Here is a 23,099-nt window from a genome sequence, read left to right as displayed (position 1 = left end):
GACGGCGGAACGGGCCTCATAAATGAGGCCCACAATAGGTATACCTGGTGCCCACTTTGAGGTGTCAGGCATCGCCTTCCTTCCTGTCCTGGCCCTAGCTTGTCTGGTGTCACAAAAGCCCAGTGTCAAACCCGTTGTGTGAGTGCTAAAGCAGCATGGTAGGTGACAGCTCCCCCCTCATTTACTCAGAGTGCCCCATCCTACCAGCACTTATTTTCCCTTTGTCTCACTGTCTGGGAGGCATACATAAAGACCAACTGCCAGCTACACTGTAACAAGTTGGACTCAATGGATGTAAAAAGACTAAGTTGAAGTAGAAACATTTATTGAAAACATCCTAGCCACAGCTGAAGCAACTGTCAACTTTACAGTCTCACAAACCATCAGCATTGTGAGTTCTAGAACTCTCAGCATGGAGCATTCCAATAGGAAAAGCAATGGAAACAGAGGTTGAGGTGGAAGATACTACATATATTCCTTTTCTAAAAATCAGATAAGAGAAATGAAAACTAGACAATAAATGAACCAACATGCCAATGGTGTGGGTGAATAGTTGTACAAAATGTTAACATAAATAAAACATAATATCAAAATATGAATTACAGGAATTAAAACTATTTATCACTAAACAGCTCATTCGCTTACATAGTCTTTGAGATTCCCCTGGGGATAAGAAGAGTGAGCACTCAATCTATGTATTTCACTTCTAGGGGCATATTCTCAAGGAGCTATCACCGAGTTAACGGCACTTTATTGCAGCCAAAGTTGCAATAAATGTATCGCCCCATTCACAAGCTGGTGTTAACAGCCCATAACACCAGTTCACCTTCAATAGCAGCCGCAAAAAACATCGCCACAGATGACCCCGACAACTATCACTAATAAGATGCAGAGTAGGCGTTCCCGTGCCAAAAGCCGCAACAACACCACTCCGCAACATTCTCAACGACCAGCCAGATTTGCAAAAAGACCACGAAACATGCGATAAGGCACGTTAGCTGGAGGAAATGAACACCTTCCTTGACCTGGTGTAAAGTCGGACGGCAGCCTGCACCACATAATGGAGCCCAGCCCACAGTCACACCTGAAGACCAACAGATGCCATGGAGCGACTGAACATGCGGGCCGGAGACCCAAGAGGGCCCCAACACCCACCTCCACCACCCGCAGGACCACCCCCACCCCCGGACACCCACCGCCCCCCCCAGACCAACACTGAGGCAGCACAGACAAAGTCAGCGACCCTCCGAAAATGGACCAACCTCACAGACCCAACACCAGAGAATGTCATAACACACTACATGCTCAAAGGGACAACCCTCCTCCACATCCTGACCACTATTACCCACAGGCTGACGGTACCAACACAGCAGATAACCAACATCCCACCGCAGACAAAGCTGCTGGCTTTGCTGCACGTGTTGGCCTCTGGTACGCTCCAACTAACATCTGCCTGAGATGGAGGAGTCACACAGCCAGGCCAATCCAAGTCCCTCACAATAGTCCTGAATGACACCATCAGCTTGGTACCCCAGTACCTATACTTCCCCCACACTGCGCAGGAACAGCTGGAGACCAAGCAAAGTGTCCACGCCACAGCTGGCTTCCCGCACGTGTCAGGGGCAATTGACTGCACACATGTCCTACTAGTGGCCCCTGGCAACACTGCATACAATAAGCGCAACAGGAAGCGCACGTATACCACCAATGTGCAGGCAACGGTGGACCACCGGGGAATCTCCGCCAACGCCGCAGCAAACCACCCAGGCAGTGTGCATTATTCCTACACCTTCCGACAGTCCACCATCAACCTGCGCCACCAGGATGGCACCTACGGAAATGCACTGCTCGTTGGCCAGTACCAAATGCACACACCTCACACCTTAACTCCACGATCATGCAACACACAACACAGGAAATGCACATGTCACAAGCTCACATTCAACATGCACACCCACCAGGCACGACAGCTCGACTCACTGTGGGAACCTGGGCCAGTCATGTACATTAGCCATCAACGACATGGCACCTCAGCCACACAATAGCAGAATGTCGGAAGAGGTGGGGACTCGGCATGTGCGAAGGAGGTAAGGGACCCATGAATGAGAAGGTACACAATGCCAAGTGTGGCGTGAATGTGATGGCTAGACTGCAGTATGCAGACCACACACATATCCAAGTCGACATACACCGCTGGTGTATGGAGTGTAGTGGGCAGTGGACGCAACCATGTCACCCCCGCCAGTGGAGAAGATCGCAGAAATGTAGCTTGTTACGTCCCCGTCCCATAAGCGTGAGTAGAGAGGGCTGGCCTGGCATAAGTCAGACCAGCATAGGGGTGTGAATAAAAAGCATGCAAATCTGAGCGTGGTCGTCTTACGAAATGCCCAATGTCTCTACCAGGGCGGCACCTCTCACCCCGCCACAAGGCTGACGCCATGAGTGGTGTCGCCAGTGATCCTGTGCGCCTGCTGCACCCTGGGACGCTGGTCCCTGAACCAGTTCTGCCCGCCCTTGCGCACCCAGGCCTCAATGCCCACCTGCCAACACCGGCGTGTGTCGAAGAGGGCCCACCACGTGCTGGTGCAATCTCCAAGCCTGTGGCCTGCGACCTTGGCAGCCACCTCAGACCATCACGGCCTCCGCAACACAGGCCTTCAGTTCTCTTTTCTCGTTGGCGTACTCCACCAGTATGCACAGCAGACAAGTAAGTCACACATTTGGAACTGAGTCTTGATTACACCAGGGCAGAGTACAATAATTATGGCTGAGTGTATGTCACAATACACCCTTCGACGTGGTGCCTCCAGGTCTTAGTCGTACATCACAACCGCAAGATTCTGTGAGCCCAAGCAGACTACTGCTCTCGGCCTACGCTGCGCTCGAGTAGGTCACATAATTGGAACTGGGCATCGATTATTCAAAGGCAGAGTACATATCATTGCATGCAAGGAGAGGCGTAAGAGGATGACGCGTTGCATTTGGGAGGAAAAATGGATCATCATTACAGAGGTGATCTAACACTACTAACAACTGCCCTGGTGTCACTAACTCTGTGCATATCGAACTTACGACACATGGCTGTGGGCCAATGCTGACCGCTGCCACCGGCCTACACTGCGGTCCAGTAGGTCACAGAGTCTTGAATTGACAATGGCGGAGTTCATATCAAGACAGATTGCATCCCCTCTCAGCCCCCTTGCCACTAAGTCTGTTCCCCAACATTCATGGACACACTCTGTTCGTACATTGGTGTTGTCTATGGACTAAGGGGTAGTTTTCTTCCTCATGTAGCTGAAACAGAATTGGTGGTGGCAACGAGGCTGTCGCTTTCCACTCCCCCATTTGCTGCTTCCTGATAACATCAGACCTCTGCATCATGCCCTGGAAGACACCTTCTACTGTCCCGCGCAAGGCTCTGCCACATTCACCTTCGACATCGACGAAGACCCGCTCAGTCTGCGTGGCCCTACCTCAGCGGACCGCAAGTCACCGGCCAGTGGCAGGGTGCCTTGCCAGCCACTATGCATCCGGAGCCACTAACTCTGTGATGGATGGATGGACCCTTTCTTCTGTGATATTGGATGACCTCTGAGACGGTGGTCTTGGGGTCATCAACACCATGTGTATGTGGCCCTGCGCTGTCCGCTGCCTCTAGCCTCAACTGCGGTCCACCAAGGCTCACACATCCAATCAAGTCCTGACCGGCCAGGATGTGGCATCATCGCAGGAGGCACACACCACCATCGCCAGAACCCCCTCCAACCGCCATCTGCCAGAGTCTAAACAGTGGTACTGGCAGACTAACGGAGTTGCTTACACCTGTCGTAGATGCCATCATCTGCCTGAACCCCTGCTTAGCATTCCACATGCCACTGACTCAGTGCACCGCAACTCATGGACCGTTGCTGATTGAGTTTTGTGCTGTGAAGAGGTTGCGCAGCAATGTCACCTCAGGCAGTGTGGGAGACCTGGGATGTTGATGAGGAAGATGATGCAGGTCTTACACACCCCACTACATCTGCATCAGGAATATCCCAAATGGACACAAGCCTAGGCATTTTCATTACATGAGCGCGCTCAGCTCTAGTGCCCCAACCTCAATGCACTGCAACTCGCGGACACTTCTGTTTGCATGTTGGGGGACCTCTGTACTTGCTCTGGCTCCCTCCATGTTGCACAGCAGTTGACTCTGTTATGCAGGTCTTTTATGTTTCCATTGCACTGGTGTCCATTGTTCATGTTGTTGCCAGCACCAAGTACTCCATGCGGCCTGGCTTATACTCACCCCACACACATCCAGCACAGGCATCACTGTACATATGGCCCTGCCAATAAAGGAGCCGGGCGCACGTGCCAGTAGCCAGTTCAACATAATATCTGCGTGTGTCCCTGTGGTCTTGCCCTGGGACCTATGACATTATATTGTGCTGTGTACAGAGGACGCAGACATATCACCGCAGGCAGTGGGTTAGAGCTTGGAAATATAGTTTTGTTGTCACCCACTCAATTCATAAGGGCAGTGGACTGGGCCATCGTACGCAGAGCCAACATGGGTGTGTGACTGATATATGCAGGCCCCTGGGCGTTGTTCTATACTGGGAATGTGCATCTGCATGTATCTCTATGGCAGTGTAGGTCTCCTTTGTGGGGTGTAGGTGGTCCCTGAAGGGTATTGGACACCCATGTTTGTGATCTAGTTCGCCTTCCATGGGTTCGGACCACACCCACACCTGTTCGGCCACCTCCTTTTGGCATTCTGACACCTGGCATTGGGGTGCCATGTGTGGGTCAGTGAAGTGTTGTGAGCCAGCCATGCTTGAAGGTGCTTCATGCTGTGGGGTCTTTTGTAGGGGCTGGGTTCTCCTCTACATAGCTTGACTGCCCTGGTCTTGGTGGTGGGTTGTGTGGGATGTCCATGGGCTGTTGTAGGGCGTTGGTGTCGAAGGTGTGGTGGTCCTCTACGGCAGCACTGATGTGTGGTCTTCTGTGCTCTGCTGGGGGGTGTTGTGTGTCCCTCTGCAATGTGAAGGGGCGATGCATGTTGACATTGTGTTGACATGTATGTTGGTGCATTGTTCTTGTTTACATGCAGACTGAATGTCAATGTACATAGTGACTGTTTTGGAGGTGCAGGATTTAGATGCGGGACAGTGTACATTTGGACTACATGACGGATGTGAGGTTGTACGCGTACATTTCCATTTCACAGTTTCCAGCTCTGTCAGATGTAGTAGGCCTGTTTCTGCGCATGTGCGGATCCAGTTGTGTCCTCTGTTCTGCAGTGTCGGGGTTGGATATTGTACCACATTGTCGTCATTGTGGATGTGCTGTTATTCCTATGTGTGTGTGCTGCAGTGTGCCACGGGGATGAGGGACATGATCCAGGGTCATTGTGGGTGTGCAGTGTGCTACACATCGTTGTGCATGTGGGCCATTGTGCCCTTCTCCCCATCCCCCTAGTCCCTGGTCTTTACTCACCCTGTTGATGTTGTGTCAGGTCCTGCCGAGCTGTGTCAGCACTCCTGACTCCTTGCACCGTCTCCACAATGATGACTGTGGCCTCCATTTCCTCCAGCTCCTCCTGTGGTGCAGGACTCCCACCTTCTGTCGCCATTGCTGCCTTCCTGTTGGCAGCGGCTTTGTGCCTGGTTTAGATTTTCACATCATGCCAGCGCCTCTTGACCTCCTCGACACTCCGACTGCTAATTGTGGGTCAGTTGATGGTAGCGTTCTGTCACCTCTGTGACGCTGATCTGGTTTTGCTCCTGACTGTACCCTGTCTTCCTCTCCCTCTTCTCCCTGGCCTTTGCCAACCCTGCTGTACCTTGCTGGTGGTCGTAGGGCTTGTGGGGTTCAGGTTGGCCTCTGCGCTGGGTCAGGATGCATCCATGTTGCTACGCACTTTGGATTGTTTCTGGTGTGCTGTTTTTGTATCTTTTATAGTGCATTTTCCCGCCAGACGTGTGAAATTTGCAGGCCTGCCGCTGGTTTTCGCTGCTTTTTGTATCGGGATTGGCCTCATCGCACTTTTTTTACATTTGCTTTTCGCATTTTTGCGGTGTGTCGTTGATTTTAACGCAGTCAGTTGACGCATTGTCTGGAGACTATCGCATGGTACTGCCATGTTGTGAATACTTGGTTAACACTGTGTAAATTTCCCAAGATAGATTGCAATGTTGAAGGTTGTGTTAAGTTACTTTTGCGATGTTTATCACACGTTCTTGAGAATATACCCCCTAGAGTTACAGAAACCTGTGTCAACTCCTCTATACTCACTATCATTTGTAACATGATCAATTTCTTTTTCTAACTGCTTCGCATAACTAACCTTAGAGTCACCTTATTTTTCATTAACCTCCTCATATTGTATGGTCTATATGTCAGGTTGTTTATAAATCTGCTGTATAATTCTATAATTCCTAGAAAGGATCGATACTCATATTTATTCTTTGAGGAAACTAACTTCAGTATGGTGTCTGTCAATTCTTTCTTTGGATGCTAGTTTTCTCAAAGCAGAAAAACATTCTTCAACTCACTCACCCTCTTTCTGTGACCTTTTAACAAGATTATATAATTCTAGAATAGGGCTTTTATGAGTAAGATAACGTATGTCTAATTTTTAAAGCAAATATCAAAAGCATTAAAATCTCCCGAATCTTCCAGGCTCAAATCTGATGTGTTCTAAAACTTGTTGATCTTCTGCACCCACACAATATTGTATTTGCACAAATGTTCTTTCCAACCCCAAATTTGGTCCACAGACTGCTGTATAGTTTATAAATACTTTTTTCCATTATCTCCCTATTAGCGGAAGATCTCTGGGATTTGACAAGAAGAAATGTGGTAGAGTTACGTTTTGCATGTGGGTCATGGTGAAAAAAATTGTACAGTCGAATTACAGATAGTATGTGCATCACTGAAAATGTTTTCATAGCTCCCTGTAAGCATGTGGATCGCTGTAGAAAACTTCAAATCCTGTGACAATGTGTGGAACCATGATGAATTAGAACATTACAAATTTCAGCTTTTAGACTCCTAAGTTCTACTGTTAAAGTGTGCGGATCACTAATAAATAAATGAATCCACAACTTTAATTGAAGAAATCATGTTTTAGAGTGTGTATCACTGTACTAAATGGTGATACACAGCAGTTGCGGCTGCTGCCAATATGCAGTTGTGGGGCGGCAGACCAGTGGTGGTGGTGGGGGGTGAATTAAAAAAATTACCTAATCCTGTAGCCGCCTCATGCTTCGTTGCTCCCCCATTCTCCTGCTGCTCCCAGCAGTCCCTGGGACAGACTTCCTATCGAATCCAGATGCTGCTCTCATACTATGAGAGCAACAGCGGATAGGCATGAGTTGGCTGGTTTGACGCTACGCTCAGGCAGAGGGAGTCTCTGCCGTTTCTCCACCCGACTGTAGAATACAGCCAGGTTAGAGAATCCTATGTGTGTATGTCTGTTTGGCCGGCATAATACGGCCAAACAGACATCCACACTTAGAAGTGCAGATAGCACTCCATCCCATAGCCAGGCCCCTCCTCTCCCTGCACAGCTGGCACAGCCAGCACCTGAAAATAAAACAGTAATAAAATATATTTTAATTTTTTAGCTGCCTGCTCCAAGCCAGTGGGGTGATGCTCCTCCGCCAATGCGAAGGAGCCGCCGCTGATACACAGTATATTTGCCTCCAACCATAACATTCAAAGGCTTATTTACACGCCCCTTGCACCGCCAGTGCGCCACTTTTAACATGGGAAAAAGTGACGTACGGGCGGCGCAAGGGGCTTGTAAGTAAGCTCCTAAGTCTCTATGGGACTTATTTACAAGCCCCTTGTGTCACTGGTGTATCACTTTTAGTTTAAAGTATTTTATTAGAAGATTATTGTATATACAGTACAGTACCAGTACAGTGAGGGTAAAACATGTAAGTTCCAGACGCCGTAGGGATTACAATAGGCGTGACAACGATAGTTAATGGTCGGTTGGGTGGCTGTTCCGCGATCACATGCTTGGTGTGTCAAGTAACGCTTAGTGTTGTGTTACCCTCAAGAAGAGGAAATGAAAGTGGGAAGGTGAGGGGGATAGGGGGAAGTGTGCAAAGAGAGAGAGAGGGGGGTGTGGGGGGGTGTCGAGTAAGTTTGGTGGCAGTCGTGTGCCAAGCCTTCAGGACCTGCGGACGCTTCTGTGTGCTGTCTAGGGGGGTTTGTGCGGTTCCAGGATCTTGTCCAGAGAGGCCCACATTTCCACTCTTGCCTTGTAGGTGGGTGAAACTTTTGCTGTCATATTGTCCGCCCCCCTGAGGAAGGTCACCCAGTTGATCCATGCTTTGAAGGACGCCCTTCCTGTGTCTTTCCAGTTTGTTAGGATTGTTTTGACCGCTGCTGTAAGTAGAAGGTCTACCAGGTCCTTGTCCTCTATGGATTCGAGTTCAGGTGTCATGAATGCAGTGGTTATCCCCACGACGTTTGTCTGTATGTTGTGTCCCACTACCTTATTAATGAGGTCCCACACCTTGACCCAGAATGTCCTGACCTTGGCGCAGTGATAGATCAGGTGTGCAAGATCGCCTTTTTCCTTGCCGCAGTTCCAGCATATGTGATTCTCTCGGACTCCGACCGCCGCTAGGCGGGCCGGAGTCCAGTACGCTTTATGGAGGAGCCAGTATTTGGTTTGCGCTAGTTGGGGGGTTACTTTGTTCTTGGATGCTGAGGCCCACAGGTGGTGCTTTTCTGTGTCGCTGAAGTTCCTGTTGTACAGTGTTTCCCAGAACTCTAACGTTTTGGCATTTAGGTTCGCTGTTGTGGGGCTCAGGAGTTTATATAGGTGGGATGTCTGATGGCCTATCTTGTTTAGTTTTCCCATGTATTGTATGATGGATGGGACTTCCTTGCTAAGGTTTGCTCTTGTGAGTGCTGCTTTGATTTTAAGGAACCCGAAAAATTCGATATCCGGTAGGTTGTGTAGGTGTTTCAAGGTGTCGAATGTTAGTGGTGTGTCGCTCTTTTCTAGTTGTATGGGGGTAGAGACTCCCCTCCCGTACCAGGCCTTCTTATCTAGTGTCCTATCCTTGTATTTTATCTTAGAGTTGAACCAGATAGATTCCCACTTCGTGTTTTTGATGCTTTGTTCCATCTTTTTGTTGACCTTGAGGAGGGCTGTCCTGGTGTTTTTAAGAATTGTGTTGTTGGCTTCGGGGTGTTTATTTGACGTGAGCATGGCAATGGGGTCTAATCCATCTAGGGATGCTCTCTCTAGTGATAGCCACACTGGTGTATAGTCTGGGGCCGGTGTGAGCCAGTATCCTCCCTGTTTGGCTAGGCATGCTGTTTGGAAAGTTTTAAAGTTAGTGATGTTGAGTCCTCCTAAGTTTTTGCTTAGTCTTAGCTTTTGCAGGCTTATCCTGGGCTTCTTATCTTTCCAAATGAACTTGTTCGTCATGTTATCGAGTTGTTTATGGAAGTCTTCTGTCACCATGAGGGGCAGCATACTGAGCATGTAGTTCACCATGGGGGTTACCATCATTTTGAAGGCTTCTACTCTACCCCACCAGCTAACCTCACCTCCACCAGCAAGGATCCGGCAGTTATGATCGCACTGGATGCTGAAAAGCATTTGACGGGGTATCATGGGCCTTCCTCGAATTATGTATGCAGAAATTCGGGCTAGGAGCCAACTACAGAAGGATGGTAATGGCACTATATAATGAACCGAAAGCCCGGGTGGTAGTAAACGGAAGCACATCCGAACCACTAACACTGGGGAGAGGAACAAGGCAAGGGTGCCCCTTGTCCCCACGCTAGAACCAATACTCGCCATGATCAGATACAATACTGATATAAAAGGTATACCAGTAAAGGGAGACATTGTCAAACTAGCAGCCTATGCGGATGATATTTTAATAATAACAGAGAACCCCGCCACATCGATAGGGGCCCTTATGAGCACCATCGAGGAATACGCCCAAGTCTCAGGCTACAAATTAAACAAGGACAAGTCGGAATGCAAACCCCTGAATGTCCACACCACTAGCGCAGTCCTAGGGAATGCAGGGCTGACATGGCAAAAGAAGCCCCTAAAATACCTGGGCCTCTACTTTGACAGAGATCTCAAGGCTACGCTGGACCATAATGAAGTCACCTTACTCAAGAAAATCAAAGAGAAATTGAACTCCTGGTGTATCACTTTTAATATGGGAAAAAGTGACGTACCAGCGGCGCAAGGGGCTTGTAATGTCTTAATACTATTTAGTTCTTCTTTTAACCACTAGGAGAAGCTGTTGCTTAATTTCGCTGGATAATCACAGAGAGGGCACTACAGCAGTTGGCTGAAAGTTGTACAAGACCACTCTTCACGTGAGTTCTCTTATTGCACAGGTTTATATTTAAAACGATTTTGAATTGCCTTGCTTAACTATAATTGCTTTCCAAATCATGGGTGGCAACCTTCATGTTTGCAGTCTATTGTTAACTATTTCTATCTAGTCGTTTTATTCTGTTTGATGACATACAATAGCTTTCATGAATTTTGTTTAACTGTTGTCAGGAATATGTTGCGCTTCACATTTTCTGACTAGAAAACTTGAGTTTGTTTTTCAATATTCATTCTTACACAGCCTGCATTCTACTTTATATGCACGGAAGCAAATAAGTGATGTGTGTAATCTGATTTAATACTTGAGGAGATAGCTGCCTGGCACGTCCTAGAAACAAAAGCTCCTGCTGACAAGTGTATAATTAATTGAACTTGCGGTTTCTGAATACTTTTTTAGAATGCACACTTATAAAACGTTTCGTCGAGCATGCCTGAGTGTTTGCCAAACTAATGATCTGTTATGTAACCAACCACACTGCCAGGAATGTTCACGTGCAAATACTTCTTTTTTTCTTTTTTTAAATACACATAGCAGTTCATCTTCTCCTCATAAACTCCTTGTTCTTAACCTTTGCCCCAGTTTACAATACCTTAAAGTCGAGCAGGGTCTTTTTCCTTTTGTTCTCTGGGCATAGTTTCAAGTGATTTATTTTTGTTTGAGAGAACACACATTATTTTCTTTTTTTCTCCAAGTTGCTTGTCATCATGTCCATTTCTTTTTGAACATCTCCCATCAATATTGGTGTGTTTGTGTATCTTCACTTGTCACTTGTCAGCAATGTAACAAGTTGGTCTCAATGGAAATACAGAGTCTAAAGCTGAAGTAGAAACGTTATTGAAAAAAAACGGAGCTACAACTGAAGCAACTGCCAGCGCAACGGTTTCACAAACCATCAGCATTATGAGTTCTAGAACTCTCAGCATGGATCGTTCCAATTACAAGGCCAATGGGAACAGAGGTTGAGATGGAAGATCCCACATACACCTAGTCATGTCATTTGTGCAGCAAGTTAATATAAATGGGAGGAAATTAACTTCTTGAGGGATACTGGAGCTTTCCGCACTAAGGTTAAGAGGAACTTCCTTAAGCCTGATGAGATACTAACTGGGTCCAGGTTTGGTAGTCAGTGGCGAGGGCATGGAGTATCCTCTTGCCAGGGTTGACATTGAGCTCAATGGCATGGCTGCATGATTGATTTTGCAGACAAGGCAATTATTTGATAGCCCCTGACTTGAGGCCAAGACCTAGAATAGAGTGTCCAGATAGGTCGTTTTTAAATTACTCATACAAGACTTCGGTGCTTTGTTCTAAAGCCCGTGTGTTTTTTATTTCACTTCTTTTTATACTTTTTGTAAACAAGACTAAACTAATATTCTCATGCCTTTTGTCGGGCCACACACATTTTTTACAAACATATTTACACATTCAAAACAATATATAGTATTGTAACATCACAAAATGCATGATAAAAATCACAGTGCAATACATATTACATTAGATAAACAATACAGATATAGATCACCAGTCCGTAATTTTACAAATACACCTGGCGGACACTCAAACATAGTCCCAAAGTATCCTGCCTTTTATCCTGCCTATGTGTAACGCTCAGGGAGAACTTGATTCAAAGGGTGTAGGGGGACAAAAAGATGTATAAATTCCCTCAATGCCCACCCAGCTGTTAGTCCCATGAGCACAAGCCAACGCGTTTCAAACCCTATTCTGCTTGAGGGTTCTCCTCGGGACTCGGACTTGGTGGTCTTTGTGAACTTAAATTAAAGCCAAATAATGTTTTTTTTAGTATTGTATCACTCACCCTCACCCAACCCCCTATGTAGATTATAATAATTTTTATTTGACCTACTTTATTTCAGCTACTGAAGGGCTGCTTCCGTGTTACACCATTTTTCTCCATTTCTCACTGCTGTATTGAAATAGGACATAATTATACTCTAGGGCAGAGCACTTTTAGCCAGTAGTCATAGATAATTTAAAAGAAACATATAACATGTACTTTAATCTTTCTTTCTTTTTGTGTCTGGTGCCCGATTTCTTTTGAACACTGATTCCCGTAGGATCTCGTTACTAAAAACCACGCAAATTACACTTGCGTCAGAGGCATGTAGATTCAAATTCTATCTTTTTGGCAGCTGTTCTCTTTCAGTTGCACTTGAGAGCTTATCCACGCATATTTTTCTAAACACATTTTGAGCACAGAGGGGTCCCAGCATTTAGCAGCCCGTGGTTGGTTTGCAGTCGAAAACTTTCATAGTTACTGCGTGCTACAGCCCCCAGTCACTTGCCTTTCAAATGGGTGTCATTGTTCTCACTGGTCCTTGCTCGTTCTGCTTCAACAGACGAATTTCAGTTAGACTGTTTTTTGAAAATCATTTGCAAATTTTCAAAGCCTGGAGAGGATTTCAAAGCAAGCAACTTGATACATTGCATTCGGGGTATCGTAGATCGCAAAGTTGGAAATTCTATCAAGTGTCTTACAACTTCACTATTTTTGATCATTCATTAAGCCCTCTTATTGCAGTGTCAAATTTCATAATCAGAAATGCTTCCCTTTGGGTCAGCAGTGTGTCATAGTCACTTCTTAATGTTGATTTAATTGAACTAAGAACTGTCCATTTGAACTCATTCTCAGAGTGGTTGTTTGCAATGAAATGATTCACTATTGGTGCTGTTAAAACCGTATTCTTTAGTCTGGAACGATGTTGTATGATCCTTTGTTGCACTTCCTGACTGGTTTTGCCAATATACAACATTTTGCATGGGCAAAAGATCGGATATACGACATTTCGGGTCTTACTATTGGTGAAATCATTATTGCGCCAATGTGGTCTAGTCCAGATACACACATGCTCTAGACCATTCCACCACATTTGAGTTACTCACATAACCAAACCATTTCAAAATGGTGCCGGCGTTAATCGACCGGAAACTAACAGCCCTATTTCTAGCTCCAAACAACAACCGCGGAGTTAATGGCGGCTCGTCCACGATTCCGACATGACCGCATAGAATCAAGAATACTATTCATCACATCACATCACGGCAGGTAAGACACAACTGTGTCAGCACGGAACCGATATGAAGATAGGACACATTTCACTTTTATGCACCGGAACAGTTAAAAACTTAGTGCTTGATTCACTGCAAAGTTTAAAATTTCTGCTTTTTTTCCACAGCGTGCTAGATGCACATACTAGCATTCAGGTGACTAATAATATTGTACCCACTGAATGCGTTTAACCAGAATCTTTCACTTTTTACTCTTTGGCTCACTTTTTTTTTTAACACATGTTAACTTACCAGTTTTATTTATGAATGTCCCAGCACGCCGTTAAAACATCATCCACATCTTGTACTCGAATTACGGGGTCACCATTGACATCCTGTTGCATTAAACAGATTATCGCACTGAATAGAGTCTTTAAAAAATGTACATTAATTGTAAATAACAGTGAATATCTACGTTTGTAGCATATTATCCTCATATGAGTTCATTAATTTTTTGATTTAGATATTCCCCTGATGAAGTGCACTTCAGTGCACCAAATGCATTGGGAATGCCATTTGAAAATGTGAATGTCTAAATGAACAACATATATATTTGATGAAAATAAAATTTTCGAAGAAGCAAATGCATACAATTTATCCTGAATAAATAATTATATTAAAAGAGTAAACAATCCAGAACATTCATTGGACAATTAATGCTTAAGAAATAATCGCATCAGCGTTCAGAGCTGGTACTAGAGGGTCATCCTCTAAATTTAGAGGATGCTTATATTGAACTAGTCCAGATAGTGCATAGACCAAAAGCTTCCATGTTCACTAAGACCTAGAATAGGGCACAGGCTGCACATCAGTCTCAACGTAAGACAGGATGGCTCCTCTTTTGCAAGATTCTGGACAAGGTAGAGTACAAGAAATGGCAGACTCCGGGAAGGCAAAACCCCTTGGAGGTCATTGATTTTGCTCCAGAGAGAGGGAAGGGTGAAGCTCCAGAATCAGACCAAGAAGTTAGAGTCTGGGTCGCTTCCAGAGCTGCAGAGTTTGCTGGCAGCAGAGGGGCCTACCTGGGAAGGTTTCCGCAAGGCACAGTAGGAGTGCACTACCCTTGTGGGACTTCGAAAGGAATCCCAGTAGCAGGTCAGTAAAGTCGTGGTCGGGAAGCATTATGACTGGGAGGATGGCACACTTTATTGTGAGCCAGTAAATCGTTAGCCAGGAACTTGCAGGAGACTAGCGGTTGCATTAGCACACAGGAACTTCCTGTTGTCATTGGTTTATGAAGTGTCCTTAGCAGGACACATAGGGACTAGAAAAACCCAGGTTGGAGCCTCTGTTCTACTGCCCAGGGATGCGTGGAGGCACAGAGTGGTTCTTTAGGAACCGGTCCTGCATGTCAGATGAATGATAAGACAGGAGGGAGGACTAAGCCATAATTAGTGTCTCTACTAGTCATAGGTGTTCCATTTGAGTGGGTGGGAATAGACAGAGTTTCTCTATTTAACCCCTGTTCACAGGTAGGCAAAAAGTATATCTGGGTTGTTGTGGATCACATCACCAGGTACTGTGAAGCTGAACCTCCGAGGATTATGACTGTAAGGGTGGTAGCTAGAGCTCTGCTGGGGAATTCTTCTAGCGTTGGAGTTCCAAGGATGTTAATGTCTGACAGGTGAACCAATGTCATCTCTTCAAATATGAGAGAGATGTGGGAGCAAGCTGGTGTGAAATACCACTTCTCCACAGCATACCACCAGGAAACCAATTGTTTGGTGTAACGGTTTAACAAGACACTGAAGAGCATGATTTGAACTCTGCCAGAAAACCTAAGGAGAAGGCCAGAGATTTTGCAGAAGGTGGTAGGGTTCAGTCCCTCTGAGCTTCTGCATGGACGCCCAGTATGGGGTCTACTCACGTTAACCATACACACACAAAAGGGGGCACCAATCTCAAGAAACTCCAAATAGGATGTCAAAAGGAGGAGTATCTCACAATAGTGGTGTTTAAGTCTGTCCTCTGATATGAGAGGAACAAAAACATTTGAAGTTATGGTTTCACACACTCACCCGGGTCTCGTGCTACATCATCAACCAACCTACACTCGCCCAACTGTTGTTATAGGGGGGGAGTGGGCTCATCAGCATAAAGCGAGAGCTCTTTGTGAAAAAAGTGTACAGTGCAAACTAAAAATATAAGTGAGTCCATATAAGAAATGAATGCAGGTTAAAAATCCTAACCTCAGACGAGAACATAAAACTTTAATTTGAGCACATCGGTGATTGGATATTAAAATAGTGTGGGGATATCTAAGTTGATAATGATTCCAGTCCCTAACCGGTCGACATGTTTCTGTTGCTATTCTGCCCAAATAAATGTGCTCGTCATCGGGCAGGACCAGAACAATCGAAACCACTGCTACGTACTCACGCCTTACTCACCAAGTGAACATGCAAGCACATTCCGAGGTGTACAAAAATATAAAAATCAAGAGAACGTGGACCTGTGATGTAAATTCAAGTCCTCATTCAGTGTAGTTCCATGGGCACCCAACAGAGGGACAAATATCACCCCACAAATGAAAGGCTGGGGGCTCGCACCCTGTAGTCACACAGTTGACTAGGGGCCAATGCCCGCTCCATCAACTGTATGGTCCTGTGGGAGTGCCCTGCAGGACACGCAGTTGATGGAGTGGGCATTGGCACCTTGATGACTGTGTGACTACAGGGCGTGCCCCCCTACCTTCCATTCATGGAGGGATCTATGCCCCTCTATTGGGTACCCCATGGACCTACACTGAATCAGGAACTGGCTTTTATGTTTCAGGTCCCCTTGTTCCCATTTCTTTTTTCTTATATTTTTTGCACACCTCAGAGTGCATTTGTATGTTCAGTTGTTGAGCAAGGTATGAGTACTTAGCAGTGACTTCGATTGTTGTGCTCCTGGTGATTGCTGAGCACCTTTATTAGGGCAGAATAGCGGCAGAAACATGTTGAACTGTTGGTAACTGGGTTCATTATAAACCTTGAGTTTTTACACAGGCAATTCAAAGTGTGTTTGTCGATTCACTGAGAGGTTACAAGGAAGGGGCCTGGGCACATCTCAGGAAGGAGAAAAGGCAATCATAAAAAGTACCTTTTGATGCAGATATCCAGACACTCCCATGGCATGTGTTGTGAGACTGATGGAGCAAGTTCTCAGAGAAAAGAGACTTGCTCGGAACCAATCCGCTCGATTAACTCACTGACAAGTTATTAACAAAGTTTTGTCAAAACTAATATCCAACTACATGAACATTTTTAGGTTAGTGAAGCCTGCGTATGCATATACTAATGCTTATAACATTGAAGAACGAATAATACTGCTTTAAACAGGAAACTGTTTTGCGCATACGTCAACTACATGTACATAGGATGACGAACTAATGCTTGGAGGGAAATTCTTTCGCATGAGCAGAAGCTATTAAAATGGCTAGTTGAAGACTCGCGTGCATGGCACCTGCTTAGCTGACATAAAAGCAAGCTATTTTACTAATACTAATGCGGGGAAAAGTTTAATAAATAAATTGGGATAGAGTAGAGGTGGGTGGTATACAGTGAAACACATTATTCGAGAAATTACCATTTGTCTTTTGATTTTATCATTAGTGTGTATTTGAGCCTTTCTCGCATAACTAAATTGAGCAGAGGGATGCGAAGTCTGCGCTTGCCCACTGTGGGAAATCATGACGGCCATTACAAAGCAGTTGAAAAGGAGCAAAATATCAAGTGCAACATTGTGGGAACAGGATGGTGCAGAGTTCAATCATGAAGAAACACATTCATATTAAAGTTTAATTTGTTGCAGTATCGTTACATTTAGCACATGGGAATAAAATGTATGAATAAAAAGTAAGGGGTTGGGTTTACGAACAATGGTTTAGCTGAAACTTGTGACATGTAAGCATGGTGTGATGAAGACCCCCCCCCCCCCTTTCCCTGACCAATCAAATTTCGTGTTTTCCCAATATTGAAACATTAGTGGGTGGAACATGCAAAACGAAAGGCATAAATAAAATAGCTTTAGTTAGTTAAAAAAAAGAGTGAATTGTCGGGGAGATGCTGATGATGAAGCCTTGCTGCTGGGAGAGAAGCTGACTGCTGGGAGATGCGGGAGATACTGAAGAAGAACTGATTGCAGAACCTGAAGCTGAACTTTCAATCCTAATTAATTGGGTTAGAGCTAAAGATTGTGGAAGAATTTCGAGGAGGACGAGAGGGTCAGAGAGGGGTGTGACCCAACCGTTAATATCTTAGAGAGGTTAAGTATCCTGTCCTAACTCCTGTCCTGAAGTATTTGTCTCCTGTCCTGAAGTATTTGTCTCCTGAATCTATCTCAGGGGATTGGTGTTCCACACCATCCTTGGTAACTATAAATTTCTGTTATTTGCTAATGTTTCTTTATCTTTTCTTTCTATCCTCTCTCTTTCGGCATTGAGTTTTTGTGTAAGTCTGAGATAAATGCATTGTGTTTATCAATTCAATTTTCTCTCCTAAGAATGATGGTGACTGCACTGTATTGAGATTGTTCACATACATCTGAAAATTTAAATAGAGATTTTAAAACTTTCTTGAGTCGGTGGTGATTTACTTAAAAGTATAGAAAAGTTAGTTTATGTTAATTATCACCATCAACTAGTTCAACTAATGGTTCATCGACCAGAGGAAAGAACTTGTTGATCTATGAAGGGTTAGTTATAAATGAAATGAGATATTGATTAAACTAATCCTAAACAGTTTGTGAAAAATTATAAAACTTGACAGAACCAGCGGTTTTCACCACTGTGAGTTTTATGGTCCCAGGTGAGTAGATGGTAGTGGAGTATCTGTTATTGGTGAACCGCTGGATCAGTTTTCTGGTAGCAGAGCTATTGTTAATATTGACTAGATTGGTGATAAGTATTAATTATTGATTATTGATTTATGTCTAGCATAAAGAGTTAGCGTAGTGTTTTATGTTGTCTAGAAAAAAATTAGGGGAACTGTGGGTGGAGGATCAGAGGTCATGAAAAACCTGTGGGTTAGGTCAGTGGGCGGAGTCAGAGCTGTGGCAGAAAGAGTAAAATATCCCCATTTTTAGTATTTGTTTGGTATTTTACTAACCGGTTAGAGCTTATTATGTTATTTAATTTAACCAATGGATACACATGTTTATTTAAGGTTCAATATGACATTAAAATACATTTACAAAGTGGGATATGTTCCCAATCACAGAATGTCCCTAATATCCTTAAAAATAGAATCGCAAGACATTTGTCTCCCAGCCATTGAGTTTCTGTCATCAGCACTTCTCCTCCCTTTTTCCACAAGTGCAGTTCAGATATGATTGGCAAAATATCCTCGTTTGCAAATGTTTTCCTCATAATTATGTCTCTGCCATATTTGCCACATAATACATCATCTGCTGCATAAGATGACGATTTTAACTAGTAAATTGTTTATAGCTCAAACGGATCAAAAGTTCCTAAAAATTGTGACATGTGCTGCTGTGAAGTTGAGGGCCCTTTGCAAAGGTTGACAAGGTTGACGGGTCACCTTTCTCACTGATGTAGTTGTAGGTTCCACTGGTACTAATAAGGAAAACTCTTTGCACAGACTGTTAGCATGTGTACAAATAACAAAATAATATATAGAAAATAATATCAGAACATTTACAGCACTAATACCAGTGTAGGGTGTCAGACCATTTTAAATCACACATATTACACAGAGACAATCAATCATACCTGTGTAAATAACTGTATTGGAAATGGTAACTAAGACAAAGGATGACAAGGTGTAGGAGTCACATGACAACCAAACTAGTAGGCTGCATAGTTTTATAGTGATTGGTCTGGAGAAATACAAACTCAGAATTTCAAACGTAATACCGTAATACCAGAATTGATTTCTACCCAAATGAACCCTTTTTCTGCAACATTAGGATAATCAAAGAATGGGGAAAAAAACATAACGCTCTAATTTATACCTTGCAGTTTGCATGCAGCTCTTACATCACAGTTGAGAGCTCACTGTTCTATGTTAAGATGTTATCTTATTAACTGCAAGTAACAATAGGGTCTCTCTGACAAGAGCAACAACCCACTGACCTATTTACATTATTTGCACTTTATGATCTGCATGGTACATGTTGTTGGCAGCAGGCACATGAACTTTCTGCAGTTCCTTTCCATGAGTCAAAACGTCCACTAGACAAAATACCATCTCTCCACTAAGAACATTAATCACTGGAGTTATCATGAAATTTGTATTGCTGCACAAAATTGTTGGAGGCCAGGAATGAAGCAGCAAGTGCCTTTAAAACTAATTAATACTTACAAACACGATGCCCCCAACCTGAAGTCAGCGTCAGCCGCTGTTTATGCAGGTAACGGCAGTGGGCAGTGGGGCAGGGTAAGGGGGGATTTCGAGGGACGATGTAGAGGATAAATTCATTATTTATTTCATTTTCCCTCTGCATCGTCCCTCCGCCCACCGCTGTTACCTGCACGGACCACGGATGGTCAGCGCCTGGTTCAGTCACACTGCACTAGAGCCATCCTGCTGGAGGGTCCTTTGACCTCAGTTACAGAGTCACTGTCACTCTATGGTGTGCTGCTTCATAGGCCTGCCTGCAAGACTGGATGTGAACTTCAGAATTAATAGTGGCGGACAGGCCTTCAAGGATAACCTACACCTGCCACTGCTAGGGTCCACCACCTGCTGGTGCTAAGACACCAGGGCTTTTAAGATCTTGCGGGGTCTTCTAAGGTCTAGCGGAGTCTTCTAAGGTCTAGCTTGAGAATGTGCTCCCTCAGGGGGAGGGGTCTGGTGGACTGGTCATGAAGGCTGAACCTGGTTTCCCAGTTCCAAATTGAGCAGCTCTTACCATAGTGCCACATCTTCTTCCCCACTGAACACCATACTGCCCCACTGAGAGAAAATTGCACTGCACTTACCCGCTATAAACACCTGTATGTGACTCAATTCAAATTACGCACTAGACAAGAGCAATATGCTGCCTAAAAAAAGAACATCATCCTAGAAAAACCATTCACTCATAGGAAATGCAAGACTAAGTAAACCATGTGAAATGTAATTAGGAACGACATGGTTACCTTTCTCTTTTTGCACTCATTATTCAGAAATTAGTGAGTGTTTTTGCCTGAAAAGTTAAGTCCGAAATACAGGGCCCAGAAGGGACACGTTTCAATGTCCATTGCTTATATCCTTACATAAAAACGTAAGCAGTATGGTTTAAAAAGACCACATTGTAAATACAGAGCCGCAGTATGCATTTTGATTTCCAATTCACCCATCAAGCAGATATTTCAGTACCTCCAGTAATAGTGCACTTTCCCACCAAGGGAATGCAATATTGTTCAAAGAGCGACGAGAAAACAAAAGTAGTGCTTCACTGGCAAACACTGTAAAGTGGCACTAATGTGTTTAGGTGTGAATAAATCAATCGGGCCACCTTGCAACCATCTGTCTTGCTTTAGTTAGTGAGTTAGTTTTCAGATTTTGAATGTTTTAGTTCTCTACCCCGAGGCTGCACTTAGAAATTGTCGGAAAAGGAGACGTTTGCAGCAAAAGTGTTGTTTTAGGTCTCGGCCTGACATAAGCCGCGCATGCGCTGTTTCGTCATACAAGCCTTCTTGGAATCAATACGATTCCAGAAGCCTCGTCCCAGCTCCACGTTCAGCTTTGTTTCATGCGCGTCGTTTGGCGTCACAAATTATGCCAAAGGCAGTGCAATGATTGCACTGAAAGCATGTCGATCGCTGCTTGTTGCCACCCTGTCTCCTTTGATCCATGCCCAGCGGGACTGGATCGCTTACTGGCGGCGGGAGACAGTGTCTCCTAATTAGCCGCTAGGCACTTTTTTGTTAGCATTCGCCTTTGGCAAAGGCAGCCACGAATTTAGTTTTTGCATCACGCTTTCACTTAAAGTGAAAGCACGATGCAATTATAAACAAGCGGCTGCCTTTGCCAAAGCCGAGAGCTTGTTTTTTGTTTCCTTTGGCTAGTGCTCCCTTTTCTGGTCTCTCTTTTGCCGCATTTCTCCCACCCTTGTTCTCTCAACCTATACCTTTATCTCTCTGCTCGCCTCTATGTTGTTTCCTATTGGCTGCCTCTCTTTGCCCTTCTCCCTCTCACAATGTGTGCATCTCGAGCACCACTCTCTCTCTTACACTTTTACATTGCCCCTTCTTGCTAGCTGTCTCTCTCTTTCTCTGACTTACCAACTTTTTTCACTCCCTCTTCTGTGCTCTCTCAGTTCCACCCCATTCATCTGCTCCCTTTTGGAACCTATCTCTGCCTACATGTTTCTCTCGTTTGCATTTCATTCCCCTCATCTCCTTCCAACTCTACCTTCACTTACCGTTGATCGCTCTCCACATGCCACAGTGTACCAACGAACACATTTCCCAATAGAGGCAGTATGAGTAAAACTCTTTGATAAATCAAGCCCTTAGTATGTTACTCTTTATGCCCCAAACCCTGTTGCACTGCTATTTCGCTCTGTTTGTCTTTATATTTGCCATGATCTACCAGCTTATCTTTCCTTCATTGTATCTCTCAGTTTCTCTCCCTTCCTCCTCTCTCTCACAGTGTTGCTCTTTGCCTCTCTCTCTCCCACCCATGTCTCTTTCACCACCCCGCGCCTTGCACTACCAGTCTTTGCCTCTCTCGCCCTCAGCCGGCTCCCCTTCCTTCACTCGCTCTCTTCCCCACAGCTGGATGTAAATTCAAACCCTCTCTGGGACTGCGCTCGGCACTCCCGCGCCTTTTCACTCAATTGCTCGCAGTGTACTCCGTGATTATTGTTGATGGAATTAACCTTCATTAACCTTTTATTTCCCTCTCCTAATAGGCTGGAGTTTACAGTATTTCTGTTCCATTCAGTTAGCCTGAATGGCATCCGGGCTGCGAGGGTGCAGTCTTAGGAAGGGTTGATGACCTCTCCCCCCATACTAGCCAATGCCACAGCACGCTCCCTCCCACCCCAGCTCAAGGGCAGCTCGAGAGACCCTCAAGGAAGGTGTCAATCCATTCATTGGCGCTATCACCAGATGCAATGGCTTCTTTCTTCCCAGAGGGCAGCCTGACCGGAGGTCCTTTAGGCAGCAGGCTCAAACTAAGTGGCTTAACGCAAAATGAAGCCTCTCCCCCTGACCGAATTGGGCGATGGCCTCCTAAGACTCACGTATCTTAAAGATGTATTAGACCGTCCTTGGCTGAATAGGGTCCCCTGAATGGAGAGTGCCCCCTGTACATTAGGGGCTAAAGGCTTAGGCTCCTGTTACACTGAATTTCATTTCAGGATGAATAAGATGGCAGGTCAGGTTGACATTGTCCCAGTACTAGGTTGCGAGTTCCATCAAGGACAATCACAAACTTCTCAGGTCTGTGTATTCATGGTTCTGCATGTGGGGTGGACCAAGCAAGGCTGTTTTTTTCTCGAAATCCATGCTGGCTCTAAGCCTAGAAGGCAATTTCCTTGTTTTTTTGTTTCAGAAGCATAGTCTTATGTATATCCCAGTGCACTTATATCAACTGGCTAACTTCCTCTCCTGGGAGAGTTCATTTGAGCAAAAATGTCTTGAGGAAATTACAAAAATAGATGTCTGATACACTAGCAGTTTTCACCGGGTGGCTATGCAACATGGAACGTAGTGAGGAAAAG

This window comes from Lissotriton helveticus, chromosome 4_1, assembly GCF_964261635.1.
Source record: "Lissotriton helveticus chromosome 4_1, aLisHel1.1, whole genome shotgun sequence".
Classification (NCBI taxonomy): domain Eukaryota; kingdom Metazoa; phylum Chordata; class Amphibia; order Caudata; family Salamandridae; genus Lissotriton; species Lissotriton helveticus.
Note: the sequence above shows the minus strand (reverse complement) of the source record.